General features: G+C 41.2%; 1 protein-coding gene across 1 annotated transcript in view; it reads right to left on the minus strand.

The window, feature by feature from the left end:
* LOC145442260 (uncharacterized) overlaps positions 1-13,800 on the minus strand; it is a 45,471-nt gene that overhangs the window by 5,770 nt on the left and 25,901 nt on the right. The window lies entirely within an intron of this gene.

The raw sequence follows: 13,800 nt of genomic DNA on the forward strand, positions 1-13,800 counted from the left end.
TTTAAAATTGCTGTGATGCTAAAAGAATTTTGACTGATTTTTTATTTCTAACGAGCGAATGTCTGCGGATATTAGCGGCTGCGATGACTGTTATTTCGTTATTTGGGACTACTTCGACTATACTGATATGAGAAAGTACGTTTTCTGCATTTTGGCTTAGATCTAGTCAACAAATTTGTACTCAATTTACCGGCTTCATCAGACTCATTTTTCTCAAGTTGCTAAATGTATCAATCGTTTATTTTAAAAAAAAGTAGATTTTGATGAGATGGCTTCGATCATAAACTACGGTACAAGTCTGACATTACTGAAATTACAAACATGTCCTACTCCGCTGTAGTTCATCAAGCTAAATACTAAATACTGAGCATTCCATGATGGTACGCCTCCCGTATACTATCTGACTCCATCGTCTCTATACGGCCGCGCAGAAAATGCGACCAACCATCAATCAGCCAAACTTCTCGTAAAAAGATCTAGGCCGCCCGTAAACGCATTACGACTGTCATGAAAAAGGCTTAGCAAGTCCCGAGACTCGTTAGCCATCAATAATGCCGAGTCGCTTAGGCACGCAATTGCGAGGAAGTAGGACGCTGTTTAACGACCACAGTGATATGATGCCTCTTTTGACATTATGATAGTTACTGATGTCTGTGATATGGCGGGTTAATTGCGAGTGAAACGCAGCAATTATCGCGACGGCTGGAATTCGTAAATTCCTAAATTGACAGCGCGCAATTTTAATCAACGCCGATCCAATTTCGTCAATCACTAACGCTGGGGTCGGAAACCTATGGCTTGCTGGAATAAATATTCTTTTTGTTGCTGAGACAAGTCATTATACGTGGCCAAACAGTGACATGTACTGGGGATTTAGGAGCTCATAAATCCCTTCTGCAAATTTTGCTTATAATCATATTTGCTGCAGATAATCGCTCATTGGCGGTCCGATATAATATATTTCCCTATAATAAGGCAAATACGGTAACGTTAGGTTATTTAGGGTTATACAGCGGACAAATCTAATCCGATGACTTCAATACGAAATCAGCAAATTGGCAAACACGAAGTTGCGGTCAATATAGCATCCAATATCGTAATTCGCTGTACCTAATATTGCACCCTTGGAATCTTGGATTGCACAATGCGCTGACTAATCAGAGACAAAATCAGACATGGCGACGCTTGTATGAAAGGCAGTTTATGAATCCACTCGACATCGTCTTTCTGATCATCAGCGCGAAACGAACTCCTCGAGAGTGACATTTCCAATTATAAATTCAAATTACAAACATAACCAGTTTATTAGGTAGGTATAGCGTGCTCGCACTGCCGTTTAAGTCTACGCTTGTTGTGCGACGTTATGTTACCGCCGAAGAAAACTGAAAAGTAATATTAACCAAATGATATCAGTTTACAATATTCTCCATTGCTGCAATTATTGTCCCGGTTTGGAGGAACTAATTGAATACTACGCCTACATCAATTGAGGGATGAATCCCTTAGCGGCTTAGCGCATGCTATACACATATCCCTTGTAAAGCCGCTTAACTTGAAAAAGTGTGTTAATCAGGATGAAACAGTAGATTTACACGTTTACTGTTGCCCGCAGTTGTTAAAATGGACATCTTAATTGTTGTAAGTTTCTAAAACTATCAGATGACTATCCCGAAAATTAAACTAAAAATGTGAAGATCGCAATTAAAGGTTGCTAAGCTAAATTCTCCCATGCTCAAACTTTGTGCAAACGGCTTGATTATATATAGTACGGGCGTTATAACACCACATAAGTGGCGATTTCCATGTAGCGAATTACGATTTCGTGACGTCCCGAATTTTCAATTGTGACGTAACAGTCAATTGAAATCATTGCATGGCTCTTTCAGAATTACAATTGAAAACATTGGGTCAATATGGCTCTTTTGACGAAAATTATTCCCGACCACTGATATAAGGGCTGTGCGCAGTGGTTCGAGCACTCAAATCTGAATCGTGTATTAATTCAAATGATTAGAGTCGTGAGATATGGTATTTTTGAGTATTGAAATTATATTGCCAGTGGAAGAGTTAATTTATCAACGAGAATTATAGTTCGATACTACCGCTACCGTTAAATCGTATTTATATTGGCTGACTCATGGGTGGGCAATTATTTTTTCCGTCGGGACTCAAATTATATTTCTTTAAACGGGGAGACATGCTATAGGTGCTTATCACGGTACATAAATAAACCAGATTTAAAAGTAAACGCATTTCTGGTACAATTTATACCAGTGGCGGCTCGTCCCATAGGGCAACTGGGGCATTGCCCCACCTAAAATTCTGTTCAATAACAATTTAACCATTTATAGACGCACAGCAATCAATATATACCGAGATCACAGCGAAACCCGCGTTCTTCCTGTGCTTTAGCTTGCAAATGCCCATACATAGCGAAGTCTCTGCGAAAATCGAATTCTCTTCTGTGTTTTCGCTTTGTGAATGCCTAGTCGGGACTTGCCCCGGTAGCACTCATAACAAGCTTTCACTATCTATTCTCTCAAAGCCGCGCACAATAAAGAAACGGTGATTTATTCTCTCCTATTCGTAAAACGGCCGAGCAAGTGGGGCAACTATGCCTGGTTGCCCCTAAGGTGTGATGTAACGATCGTATCTATATCTGAACTCGGTTACCCTAATATGCGTTGAGTCGACCTTTGCTGGTATAGGTCGATTTTGACGGTGTTTCGCACCATGATAATTCTTGAAACTTGGTACGATATGTCGTGAAGGTAGTATTTAGCACTGCTCCAAGTTTCAGGCTTGCTACTCAAAGATAAGGGTGGTAATTTCGTTTCCGAAGTTCAGTGTGTGCTGATCTATCATGTACATTGTACAGCAAACAGATTTTACTCAAAAGCCGGTATTGGTCTCCATTGATTTTGACGATGTTCCATACCGAGATCGGTCATGATATTTGGCACAGTAAGTCTTAATGTTAGTATCGACCGCTGTAATAAGTTTTAAGTTTGTCACTGAACTATGTCGGTGGGAATTTCGTTTCCAATGTCGAGTGAGAGCTGACCCTTCATTTATCGCTAACAGATTTACGCAAAAGCCGTTATTGGTCTCTATTGATTTTAACGATGTTTCGTACCTAGATCTGTCATGAGCTTTTGCACGGTATATCTTGATTTTAGTATCGAACGCGGTGCCAAGTCTTAAAGTTGGCACTCAATGATTGAGGCAGTTATTTCGTTTTCGAAGTCGAGTATGGTAGAGATGCGCGCTGATCTGATACTTAGCCTACCTACATCATTGCGGATCTCAAGCAAAAGCTGGTGTCTGTCTGTGCCAAATCTAGTGTGCGTTCCATAACGAGATCGGTGATGATATTTCCAATGGTATATCTCAATGATCGCATGAAACAGCTAACTAAGATTCTCGGTTTGCATTCAAATATTCACATAATTTTATGTTCGCCAATGTCCATTTCAGTGTGAAATTGTGGCCTTCAAACCATTTGCTTACAATCCCCTGTCAAACGCGATAGCCATTTCATTTTCGATGTCGGCTAATAGCTGATCATTCGATCAGCCTATTCCTCGACCTATTTTACTCAAAGTTCGGTGTTCGTCTGTTTGTATTGATTTTGACAGTGTACCATGCCGGAATGGGTTATGAGATTGCGAATGCTACTTCTCGATGATTTCATGTAACATTAATATATTTTCCAACGGCGATTTCGCAGCAGACTTATAGACAGTAAGCCGTATGTGTTGTGTCACACTCTCCAGTTTCAAGGCCAAAATGTACTATGTTGTTCCGAGACCGAAGTTCCGAGGCTGCTGTCCCGAGGCTGCTTCCCTTAGTTCTTCAAAGACCATTCATGATGATTTGGATTCAATATGAAAGGCCCAATCTAGAAGATAACAATTGCGTATATGTCCGAACTCGTTGACCTTTGCAGTTAGGCTTACGCAATCTCTCGAGTTCTAGTCATTGGAATTAGTCTGGTCAAGTCAAGTGCGAACATGAATCGTATTGAATCTTTGCTCCGTACGTAGTTTACGCAGCTGCCTTTAGAGCGAAAATTAAAGGTCTAGAAATTGTCCAGTCCATTGATCCAATCGTACGCCGGGTACCTCCGCTTTGGTTGCCTATCACCTGGTCGTCACCAGCTCAGTGGTCGTAAGCTCGTAACACACCAGGATCGTGTATGAAACACTTTCGGACGGGCTTAGAAAAATTAGGGCCTATCGATTTGCGTAATCTCTAACTCTACCATGAAATCATAACGCATGCTACTAAGGATGACCTGATAATTGATTCGTGGCATTTTGTAAAATAATCCTTTGATTAAAAAAAAATGAATAAAACATTTGATACCACACTTCAAGTCACGGCTCACCGGCAAACCTCTCGCGGCACCTACGTTAAAATCACTGTTGTCGGGAAATTCATGTGACCATCATAAAGTTACTTTTTTACGCTGGAAAACGCCATTATGACGTCATGTTGATAAAAGTCGCTCGCAGCCCTTGCCCCACCACCCGATATTGTCACGAGCCGCCACTGATTTATACAGCTTATAGTTTTAGTCCACGCATGAGCATGAATGAATAGCTTTTATGGTCTAAATTTCAAGGAACATTTCGCGGGCCGCACAATGACCAGATCTGGAGCAACAGACCATCAATCTTATTTTTTCAATTCATTTTCGATTGATTTCCATTATCCATTGTTTATTATTTTTCTACATTTGTCTTTATGAAAAGATTCTTGGAGGTACATAACTTCAGTATACAAATGAATAATATATTATAATATATATTATATTTGTATTTTTGTTAGTTAACCCAAAGTCTGAGTACAACGACTTCCGTAGTAAGATGCTCCTGACATATAGTTGGCTCCGCTTTATTGACTTTGTTATAGCGTGCTTCCCGCCTACACATTTAGCTTACATGTAGATCACATTTTACGCAGTTGCATGCTTGTTATGCATGCTATGTTCATGGTTGACAGAAATAAAGACTATCTACATCTGGTCTATAGCGCTGTATGCATCAGCATGTACTTTGTACAACGAAGTTCATAAAAATGCACTACCTCAGATTGTAGTAGTATATTGGCGCGGAGACTGATGTATTTCATATGTAGTCCCATTATGAAATAGTGCAGATAGCCAACACCCAATTTTAACGCAACATAATCAGTGACTTTGCCTATTCAGATTTCAAACGGCCAAGAAGATAGTCATAAAGGCGCCACACATACGCAAATCCACATTGGTAAAAAAGGATCAATGGAACGGGCTTAAGATTGCAGCAAAACGCATTGCCACAGGGTTACAAATAAATGAAAAAACTACTGTTGAATTATTCCACGGAGAAGACTTGGATGAAAAATTTCGTAATTTGAAATTAGATTGAAATTAGAATTATACCTGTACACCAGCAAGTTTTTCAAATTTCATAATTTGAAATTAGATTGAAATTAGAATTATACCTGTATACCAGCAAGTTTTTAATTGCAGCGGAGAAACATTTGAAAAATTAGATTGGAATTAGATTACATGCATTTAGCTATAATTAGAGAAAGAATTAATCTAGATGTCCAAGTCTGCTATACGGAGCCCATTTGGGGAATAACGTTGTTTACTGTGGTGCGAATTCTCAGTATAGAGTCGAGTTTGTTGTTACTGGGAATCTAGCTATAGGCAGGGAGTATATCAACACGGATTTATTGATTTCCAGGTGATGAAATTTTTACGAAAAATGGATCGGCATTATGTGCAAACGGCGGGAGCGCGCGTGTTCTTTGTGCTCGAACAATGCAAATTCGTTGGGGAAAATCGATAGCATCAGATGCGCGTATCTTTTGAATCAAGAGGAATCGGGTGTGGGAGTAATACCTAGTAAACCCAAAAGACTATGTGCACGGGTCACCAACACGCGGTCCGCTTGGTCATAATTTGCGGCCCGCCACCTGATCTCAGATTTCGGAAGAGCACTTTAATAAAGCATGTTGAAATGCTGAAATGGATTTCAGTTTCAAAATATGGTTGCTGTTGCTCAAAATAACGTATTCTCATGTCGCCAACATCACCAATCCTCACTATAGCTGAAGCGGCTTCGGCGATGGCAACATCGAGGTGTACAATGGCCCATAGACACTGCCAAGACCGAGATGCTTCGAATACGCCTAAGGGCTTCGCCATAAGATCACGCTTTACGGGGAGATAGTGCAGTCTCCCGCTAGCCCCAATATCGGTTCCTTAATCGCTAAAAAGCGTTGTCAGATATTGCGCGCAGCTCATAGTCTTTAATAAAATGAAAGTAATGATCGTGATATTTTTGCCGTATTTGTATTTCTTTTATAAAATAATACCTTTTTTGTGGTAAGTATGACAGTCGCGTTGTACTGAAGTAAAGTTTTGAAACGTGGTTGCCAAACTGTGTGGTCTATTTTGTCCGGAATTGAATTCTTTCGGCCCGCGGCCTATACGAAATTTGAAAAGTGATCCCCGACCCGTTTTGAGTCGGCGACTCCTGCTATATAGCATCATCGTTTAGGGGGGTAGACATACGGACATTGGAACTAGGGCTCGACCGGACGACCGATATTGAATTTTTGAGCCGATACCGATAAAACCGATCACTAGCGCCGTTACCGATACATTCAAAATATATTAAAAGTACATGGCATTTAGCTTAATGCGGATTTCTGAAAATTCGTAGCATTTATTTGAACACCCTTACAGCCATTGATATGCTTGGGCATGAAATAAACCAGAACGACGCATGCATTGCATATGCAAGCTATAAGTTTTATCTACTTGTACTGAGCGTAAATTTACGATACTTCTCCTACTTCTATTTGAGTAGCAAAAATAAGTCCCTCTAACCATATCGTGACGTCACCAAAATAGCCGATAATCTTTTACCTCAATGGCCGATACCGCTATTTCATGGATGATATCGACTTGATATCATCGACGATCTGATATAATCGGTCTGTTTCTTATTGAAACCACGAATTAGAACCCATTGTTCGGGCTGATTCGTTACCAGTGGGCTTGGCGCAATGATACTCGAATCTGAATCGAGCACGAATTCTATAATGATTCAATTCGAATCGTGAGATGAAATGGCGCGCTTCATCAACGAGAATAATAGTTTCGATAATATATTTCACAGATTCGTCATATCGCAGCTTACGAAACATGTCCTAGAAAGCTACGCATACCATATATCCAATTCAATCCGTCGTAGCATAGACGAAACTTACTTGAAACAGTGTATATTTACTCGTGTAAATAGTAAACAAACACAACCTCTCGTAACTCCAGCATAAAATGTAGTTTCAGATCTCAAAACTGTACAAGTCATTATAGTCTCGACGCGTATCACTACTAACAAGCACGCCTTCAAACAGGATATCCAGAGAGACGCTCGTAATAACTGCAATGTAATCAGCAGTATAAGCTGACCCAGGATGTGTTCTGGTTAGCAAACGAGCGCTGCCCTTCTCATTGAGAGTTCACAAACGCGTCCAACTCCATACATAATAGATACCGGAAATAGAGACGCAGGCATTTCGTCGAAATACACGCGCAGTACTCTATGACTGTGTATATAACATGCAATACGCAGGCTTTTGATGCATATGTGAGTTCAATAATGCGTGTAGAGATACATCCATGTTGATTTGATTCAGCCGCGCATCTGTGTTTCTCATTACGACCAGAGCGGTTATACATATGGCTGGAGTATTAATATTAATGATTCGGGTCGAGCGGTGGAAGATATCTTCCGGTTACTGATACCATTGAAATACCGGCTCAGTTACCAGAGATTGATATCTTCACAGCAATCAAATGAACAAAACTTAGCCTTTAAATTAGCTACAAAACGCTACATCATGAAATCTGCATTTTAACGGTTGGACGTCTAAAAACACTCGGAACATGGTGCAACAGAGTAAAATTAAAATCACTCATAATTAGGGCAATTTTTTGCAGCTTTTGCAACTTTTTTTTTACAGCTTCCGGCAGCTGCCTAAATACTCGTAAGATATGTAGAATGCTGTTTTAAGCTGTTTGAAGGAATCTTATAGTGCAACTTTTTGCAACTTTTGCCCATTTTATTAATGCTACTTTTTGCAACATTTTGCAACTTTCTCGATATTTCACTAAAGTATTTTCGATTTTGGTGAAATACACGGCCAAATTCGACTGAAACACCGTAAATCAGCACCGAAGTAACGCTTTTACGGGTATTTCGGGAGCTGAGCCGGAAAATTGACCTTTTTTTGTCAATCTGGGAAGTTGACTTTTTTTTTAGTCAACCGAGCAAAATTTCAAAAGTAAATGCAACTTTCCACGGATTTAACTGCAACAAAAACCTGCCCTACTCATAATTTAATCAATTCCAGTTGAATAATCTGACAAATTAAAGCGAAATGCTGGTAATTTAATTCTAATCTAATATATGAAATGTTTTCATGCTCTAATATTAATTCTAACATAATTTATGGTTTTGCTGAAAATGCTACAGAAGAAATGTATGGTGCGAAACGAACTAAGGTCTGTGTACAGACATTAGCCATTCTTATGCTGATTAGAATGAACTAGGGTTTAATATGAGCTGAATTTAATTTTGTTATATTTCTCTGCCCGTAATTCATTCAATTTCAAAGTTTTTGAAAATTCAGTCATTCTAATTCTAATCAATTTTGGTAAAAATCCGTGTAGCGAGAATTATAATCCCTTTCTAATTCGGAAGTGCTGAAACTTTTCTATTAACTCTGGATTAGACCAAAGACACTGACGAACCAGCACATAATCTTAACCCCAACGTCCTTGAATACCTCTACTAGTACACATTCCTAGTCATTCGTTCCAGACTACAAAACCATGTCCTACTGTTTGACTTTATAAGCAGACTGGCTCGTAAAATAATGCCAAGAACCGAAACCTAAATACATTCACATTATACAGGGCTGTCAAATCAGAATATTTGAAAATGGTTTGAGTCGGATAATAGGCGATAAGCCAACCGATTATAAGACACGACAATCATCGCAGTGGGGCAGACGATAATGATGCAGATTATAGTGTCAAACGATTGGTAAATATGCTGATTATTGTAATAACTCCAAATCGTAGGCATCTTTGATAATAATTCTTGCCAGCATCATAAAGAAAATCACCTAGGCCACGCGAATAGGGCTGGGCGAAATCGAGTACTGAGTGATTCGATTCTGATTCGAGTATTCGAATATATACATTAAATTTTCATCAAGGCAATGGAACCACCTCGAATAGCCCTCAAAGTGTGAAAATCGCCACTGTTCTAAACAATCGCAACGACGCAGCACAATGACCATAACATAACGGTCCTTGCGTGGTTGCGATTGTTCAGAACAATGCCGATTTTCAGACTCCGAGGCGTATTTCGAGGGGGTTCCATTGCCCGGTCAGTCAGTTTTAATAATATTTTCATCATTTCAACACACCGCAAAACTGCGATACCATGAAAAGATAGGAAAGGTGTCGAAACAACTAGGAGTAGTCTTTAAGGTCCAGGGTTGTAATGACTCGAGTCATGACTCGACTTGAGTCCGACTCGAGTCACGATTTTCTGATGACTCGACTTGACTCGAGTCAGTTTCTCAGAATATGGAAATGACTCGACTCGAGTCAATCTGTGCATTGACTCGACTTGGACTCGAGTCATTGCGCATGACTCGAACCAAGTCATTGACTCGAGACTCAGACGGCCAAGACCGACATTTCATTGTAATTTCGAAGCCAACACACACTTGGGATTTCGTCTGTTGGTACGAGTACTTTAACATGCGACCAGAAACTGCTAAAAGTGAGAAAAATTAGTATATCATAAATGCGAGCCATTCGATATCACCAAACAGAGTTATAAAACGTGGGTTTTACCAAGACTTCAACTGGAAACTGAGCAGTCAATATACAATGACTTGGACTCGGACTCGAGTCATAATACCATGACTCGTAATACTCGATCCTCTGCTCGCTGACCTGGACTCGGACTTGACTCGGTAGTGCATTGAAAATGACTCGACTTGACTCGAGCCAAAAGTGTAATAGCGAGATTGACTTGTGACTCGGAGCCTTGTGACTTGGTTACAAGCCTGTTAAGATCAGACACCCACCTCGGCCCGCTAGGCGAAGTAAAGAAGAAGCATGTACACTGAATGAATCACCCAATATCACTCAATATCACGTCACAAAAGTATGAATGATGTACAAAGTTCAAATACGCACTTTTTATGCAACCACAAGCAACATAATACTAGCTTTACACCCTGTTAAAGACGATTTGGTCTTTTTGTCCATACCTATGTGACAATACTGTGAATTCCTCACGACTTCACAGGCATGTTATTACCCCCAACCCTTTCTGGGTTGTAACCAAGTCACAAGGTTCCGAGTCACAAGTCCAAATCACTTGTACAGTTTGGACTCGAGCGAAGTCGAGTCATTTTCAATTCACAACCGAGTCAAGTCCGAGTCCAAATCAGTGGGTAGAGGTTCGAGTCCGAGCCATAGTGTTGCGACTCGAGTCCAAGTCATAGTGTTCACTGTTCAGTTTTGAGTTCAATCCGGTTCAACCCTTTTTTTAAACTCTGTTCGAGTCATACATAATGGTTCGCATTCACAATATCGTGAGGGAAGCGAGTGGCGCAGTTGGTTAAACACTGCGGTCACGACACCAATGGTTGCTGGTTCGAGTCTCGGATCTTCTATGTTTCTATGTGTCGGAGGTTTATCTGGGCGCCGACCCCGCTGTAAATACAGAGAAAGAGAGAGCCGAACTCCTGAAAGATGGCATTAATAGACTAGGTTGGGGGCGCATGAAAATCGAGAGAGACTGATGGTGGAAGGGCGCGTGCATGGAAGTCGTCCGTAATATGACGAAAAAGACCGTAAAAAGACAGTTGACATTACTGAAATTGATGTAGGCTACTGGGCGCAAGTGACGTGGCGGGCAACATACGGCCCGCGAGCCGGATCCCACCCGCGACGGCATTTTGTCCGGCCCGCGGACAGCTTCCCGTTTAACATGATAATGTGGCCCGCGGCCACACTCTGCCGAGATTTCCACTACTACTTGCTGAAACATTAAATTTTAGTGACTGTATGTTATTTTATCAGTGTGTGTGCACTGCGCAGCGTGCAAGAGTGGAGCTTACAGGAAAGTTCGTCAAAGCGAGAAGACTTGCATTTTCAGTATTTACTATGTACTCATTTTTTTTTTCGGTAACCTCGGTTAGGCCAATGGTATACCCTGGACCGAAGGGACCGCAGCCTACCTCCACAGGTAATAAGGCAGCTTGATCGATGGACCAAGTGCCTCGTTTCGTGTTCCCTTAAAGGGTCATAGGTATTGGTTCGTAGAACCTCTACCTTTTAACCTCAGGCCTTGTTTCGTGCCTTCGGAGTTCTGTTCCTGTTTCCAGTCATCCATTTTCGTGCATGAGGAACCGCAGTACCCGGAGAAAACCTCTGCCTAGGACGTGGTAGAACAGTTCAAGCACTTCGGACCCGGTTGCTCATTCACTCTCGCAACCACTTCAGCCAGTCAGTCATCACTTGGCCGGGTCGTGCTCTAGTGCCTGAAGCTGCTGGGTATGCCGACTCTCACTCGACTCCCCACAGTGCATCAAGGCGAGACTTGCGGATAGCTTGGCGGAAGGCCTGTCTGCGGCAAAACCCTCCAACTGCTCCTCCACAGCCTCTTGTTTTGAGCTGGCAAGACTTTCGGCTTGCCACATTTGAAACTCATCCTCCAGTAAACAACCCTGCGGTGAGTTCGGGAATATGAAGGCCGGAGCCATACTCTTCCCAGGTACAATTCAGTGATTGGAGTATTCGATTCTCAAAAAGGCAGCCTCATGGTGTTTGTCGACTACACTGTTCATTTACTCCAGGCCGATATTTCTAATTTCTGATTCCGTAACCGCCAACTGCTGGTAGCACGACACACGTCCAGGCTTTTGTGAGACACCGCCTAATAATTATGCTGATGAGATGGCGGGAAGGAGCTTAGATAAAGCTCCAACGCTTAGGTAGGAATTCTGGAGTCGGACTCAACCCACAAAACATTAGTTTTGTAGCTATGGATTATACCACTACGCTATCTCGCCACCTACTGAATTGACACCTTCGTAAATTTGGGGTACCAGGCTTGTCGGACGCCTTAAAATCTTAATTTAGGATTCCACCTTGTTTTGATTTATCAGAGAGATTCAAACATGGCGATTCGTGTATGACAGTGGTTCTCAAGCTGGCGGACGAGAAAGCATCCGAAGGGGGGCGCAAAGTCACAGTTAACTAAAAAAAATGGCGCTCGACGCGATTTACCTCCAGCTCATGGTAATTACTCTGTCTATTGTCCATATTTCTATCCGTTGGGATAACTAGCTTTCTGATTTATCTCTTCAATATTTTCTGATATCACGATAAGGGGGCGCGGAATTTTTCACTATAAAAAAGGGAGGCGTGCTTAAAAAAGTTTGAGAACCACTGCTGTATGACAATGCGGCTCTAAGACCCACATTGTATTCGTCATTATCGGCGAGAAATTGCTTTGAAATGACATTGCTGTCGTTGAAATACATTCTTTGAATACGATTTATTCCTAGCATATGTGGATAAATTGGCGAATAGTCTATCAATTCAACAATCCGGCCCGCCAAGTACTTAATTTTCCTACATCCGGCCCACCGACTGGAGAAGTTGCCCGCCCCTGTTATAGGCGATAAGCGCCAATGTTGTGCGAATAAAAACAAAACAATATCGTGATTTTCCTCAGTACCGACGGTTTCCGGCCCTATTTTCCAAGTATCAGGACTGATAGACGAAATACAAACAATGTGGAGACTTTACTATTCTTCGAAGTTACAATGATATGTCTGTCTTGGCTGTCCTGGTCTCGAGACACATGATTTGATTCTTCGAGTAATGCACAATCATGCCTTGAATCATTACAATTAATGCTACATCCACAATCGAGTATACAAATCATTATGCTTGGCCCGACTATCAATGTATATTGTACAGTATAGCTTGCATTGCTTCATCGATTGGTACAAGATCAAGGCCAGACAAGCAATACAATTAGCAGAATCGTCTTGCGATTCTTAATCGAGCAAACTCGGGTAGCATATAGTCCAATCGATTCCTCATTCGAAGATAGCAACATAAATAACTTCAGGCGGACTGACATCGCTCGGGAATCGGTTTCCAACCGATGTGAGCACAAATATTTTTGCACGGTTGATTACTTTTCATATTTTTCATGTTCTGTAGTTCCACTTGAAGTAGATTTAACATTTCTTTTATATTGCTACCGATACTTCTACTTTAAATTGAGCCGAAATTTACTGCGTTACTTCCGATTCTAATTTAGTGGCAACTCTGACTACGTTGATTACCCTAACACTAACCCCTATCCTAACCCTTACCCTAACCCTAACACTATACTCTTAGACAATCTTCATACACTCCAGAATTTATTCCGTTTATAGAATATAGATGCTTTCCGCTTCTCTGTCCTATAATACTGGCATCCCTTATGTTTTATCAGAATTTACAGGAAGGCAGACAAAAAAAGGAGAAAATCGATGACTCAAATATTTGTGTCCCGTTATTTTAGGACAGTTCCACGCGAAAACAAATACGCGATCCGCGCGACGCGAGGTAATAACACTACAATGTAAACTGTAAGCGTGAGACGCACCGAAGAATTGTATTCATACTTTCCAGCGTGAAGGGTG

Source organism: Botryllus schlosseri, chromosome 7, assembly GCF_051294905.1.
Source record: "Botryllus schlosseri isolate E-star chromosome 7, Bs_hap1, whole genome shotgun sequence".
Classification (NCBI taxonomy): Eukaryota; Metazoa; Chordata; class Ascidiacea; order Stolidobranchia; family Styelidae; genus Botryllus; species Botryllus schlosseri.